This window comes from Bufo gargarizans, chromosome 2, assembly GCF_014858855.1.
Source record: "Bufo gargarizans isolate SCDJY-AF-19 chromosome 2, ASM1485885v1, whole genome shotgun sequence".
NCBI classification, from domain to species: domain Eukaryota; kingdom Metazoa; phylum Chordata; class Amphibia; order Anura; family Bufonidae; genus Bufo; species Bufo gargarizans.
In genome coordinates this window covers 726363258-726367161 of record NC_058081.1, presented here as the reverse complement: position 1 = coordinate 726367161, position 3904 = coordinate 726363258, and positions in this window count along the sequence as shown.

Here is a 3904-nt window from a genome sequence, read left to right as displayed (position 1 = left end):
ATTTACGCTTTCTATCAAATGTTTGTGAGATGGAGAGCTGAACGCTGGCGTGTGACATGGTTGAGACGCTTGGTGACGGAGGTGGTGGTGGTGTTGGTGGTACATCCCCTGTTTGCTGGGCAGCAGGTGCCAACGTTCCTCCAGAGGCGGAGGAAGAGGCCAAGGCGGCAGCAGCAGAAGAGGCCGAGGCGGCGGCAGCAGCAGAATAGGCCGAGGCGGCAGCAGCAGAAGAGGCCGAGGCGGCAGCAGCAGCAGAAGAGGTAGCAGGGGGAGCCTGAGTGACTTCCTTGGTTTTAAGGTGTTTACTCCACTGCAGTTCATGCTTTGCATGCAGGTGCCTGGTCATGCAGGTTGTGCTCAGGTTCAGAACGTTAATGCCTCGCTTCAGGCTCTGATGGCACAGCGTGCAAACCACTCGGGTCTTGTCGTCAGCACATTGTTTGAAGAAGTGCCATGCCAGGGAACTCCTTGAAGCTGCCTTTGGGGTGCTCGGTCCCAGATGGCGGCGGTCAGTAGCAGGCGGAGTCTCTTGGCGGCGGGTGTTCTGCTTTTGCCCACTGCTCCCTCTTTTGCTACGCTGTTGGCTCGGTCTCACCACTGCCTCTTCCTCCGAACTGTGAAAGTCAGTGGCACGACCTTCATTCCATGTGGGGTCTAGGACCTCATCGTCCCCTGCATCGTCTTCCACCCAGTCTTGATCCCTGACCTCCTGTTCAGTCTGCACACTGCAGAAAGACGCAGCAGTTGGCACCTGTGTTTCGTCATCATCAGAGACGTGCTGAGGTGGTATTCCCATGTCCTCATCATCAGGAAACATAAGTGGTTGTGCGTCAGTGCATTCTATGTCTTTCACCGCTGGGGAAGGGCTAGGTGGATGCCCTTGGGAAACCCTGCCAGCGGAGTCTTCAAACAGCATAAGAGACTGCTGCATAACTTGAGGCTGAGACAGTTTCCCTGGTATGCATGGGGGTGATGTGACAGACTGATGGGGTTGGTTTTCAGGCGCCATCTGTGCACTTTCTGCAGAAGACTGGGTGGGAGATAATGTGAACGTGCTGGATCCACTGTCGGCCACCCAATTGTCTAATTCCTGTACCTGCTCAGGCCTTACCATCCTTAAAACGGCATTGGGCCCCACCAAATATCGCTGTAAATTCTGGCGGCTACTGGGACCTGAGGTAGTTGGTACACTAGGACGTGTGGATGTGGCAGAACGGCCACGTCCTCTCCCAGCACCAGAGGGTCCACTAACACCACCACGACCATGTCCGCGTCCGCGTCCCTTACTAGATGTTTTCCTCATTGTTACCGTTCACCACAACAACAAAAATATTATTTGGCCCAATGTATTGTATTCAAATTCAGGCCTTTTTTTACAGACACCTAACACTATCTGGCATCTATTTAGGTACCGTATTACACTAATACATGCACAGCAGTAACCACAGATTTAGCTGACTATGAATTTGAGGCCTACTATTTAGGCGCTGGGTGACAGGTATACGTTTACGGACAGAATTAGACTGGGATATTCACAGTAGCGTGTGTGTGAAGTTAGTGAGAATGACCCTATCTGCACCTTGAATATTATATACCCTTTTAGGGATGGATTTAAAGTAGGCCTGATACAGCAGAAACCACTAATTTAGAGAATTGCTAAATTGGGAATTGTATTTCAACCCAGAACAAAAACTGTGCTTTGACGGACACTAAATAACTTGACCAGCCACAGCAATAACCACAGATTTAGCTGACTATAAATTTGAGGCCTATTATTTAGGCGCTGGGTGACAGGTATACGTTTACAGTCAGAATTAGACTGGGATATGGCCAAAAAACAACCACACTACTGAGGGTTAAATGCACTTGGTGTGACAGCTTCACCCTGATGTAGTATATGGCCAAAAAATAACCACACTATTGATGTTAAAATGCACTTGGTGACAGGCGCAGCTTGCCCCTGATGTAGTATATGGCCAAAAAATAACCACACTATTGATGGTTAAATGCACTTGGTGTGACAGCTTCACCCTGATGTAGGATTTAGCCAAAAAATAACCACACTATTGATGGTTAAATGTACTTGGTGGCAGCTTGTGCTGGCGCACCACAAGACACAAAATGGCCGCCGATCACCCCAGAAAAAAGTGAATGAAAAATGCTCTGGGCAGCCTAAAAACAGTGAGCAATTGAATAGCAGCAGTTCAATCATCCACAGCTGCAGATCGATCAATGGATGGAGTCTTTTGGAGGAGTTAATCTGCCTAATCTCGCCCTAACGTCGCAGCTGCAACCTCTCCCTATACTGATCAGAGCAGAGTGACGGGCGGCGCTATGTGACTCCAGCTTAAATAGAGGCTGGGTCACATGGTGCACTGGCCAATCACAGCCATGCCAATAGTAGGCATGGCTGTGATGGCCTCTTGGGGCAAGTAGTATGACGCTTGTTGATTGGCTGCTTTGCAGCCTTTCAAAAAGCGCCAAGAAAGCGACGAACACCGAACCCGAACCCGGACTTTTACGAAAATGTCCGGGTTCGGGTCCGTGTCACGGACACCCCAAAATTCGGTACGAACCCGAACTATACAGTTCGGGTTCGCTCATCCCTACTTATAAGCATAGAAAAATCATGCATCTCTGTGGTAATGCTATAGCTTGGTGGTATAGTGGTCTGCATACCAGGAGAAACATATATTTTCTTAAAAATTTTTTTTTTTTACCATAATAAAAGGTTATACTATAATAAATAAAATAAGAAGAAGAAGAAGAAGAATAAGGCCTTAGGCTAGGTCTACACGACGACATTTGTCGCGCGACATTTTGTTGCACTAATGTCGCGCGACAATTTTTATAATGGCAGTCTATGGTGTCGCACTGCAACATGCAACATGCTGCGACTGCGACGCAACAGTCGCAGAAAATCCATTCGAGATGGATTTTTCAGCGACTGTTGCGTCGCAGTCGCAGCATGTTGCATGTTGCAGTGCGACACCATAGACTGCCATTATAAAAATTGTCACGCGACATTGGTGCAACAAAATGTTGCGCTACAAATGTTGCGCCCTATCTGTCGCGCGACTTATTGTCGCGCGACAAATGTCGTCGTGTAGACCTAGCCTTTCTATATTGAGAATAGTGTTGTTTTTTTTGTTTTTTGCTACGATCTGTTATTAGTTTTTTTCATCAACACAATATATGATTATAAAGAAACCAGTAATATTTATTAGCTTTCTAAAAACATTATTCTCAATATGATAAGGACATAGACTTTTTTTTCTTGTGGGATAAATGTGGAAAAAAAAATATCTGAAGAAAAAAACTTCAAAGTCTCACCTGAGATTCAAACTAGGGAACTCTACATACAAAACCAATAGCTTAACCTCTAAGCTATAGTATTACCACTCAGGGATATCTGCTTTTTCTACGCTTATAGGCTGACACATATCACTGGTGTCTATAATCATATACAATATTGTACCTATGAATAAATCAGTGCTATGTAGATGAGCTTTCTGACAGATCTCAGTGGTGTGAAGCTATAGTACATAGTGTATATGATATGTAGATTCGCTTTCTGACAGATCTCAGTGTGGTGAAGCTATAGTACATAGTGTATATGATATGTAGATTAGCTTTCTGGCAGATCTCAGTGTGGTGAAGCTATAGTACATAGTGTATATGATATGTAGATTAGCTTTCTGGCAGATCTCAGTGTGGTGAAGCTATAGTACATGGTGTATATGATATGTAGATTAGCTTTCTGACAGATCTCAGTGTGGTGAAGCTATAGTACATAGTGTATATGATATGTAGATTAGCTTTCTGGCAGATCTCAGTGTGGTGAAGCTATAGTACATAGTGTATATGATATGTAGATTAGCTTTCTGACAGATCTCAGTGTGGT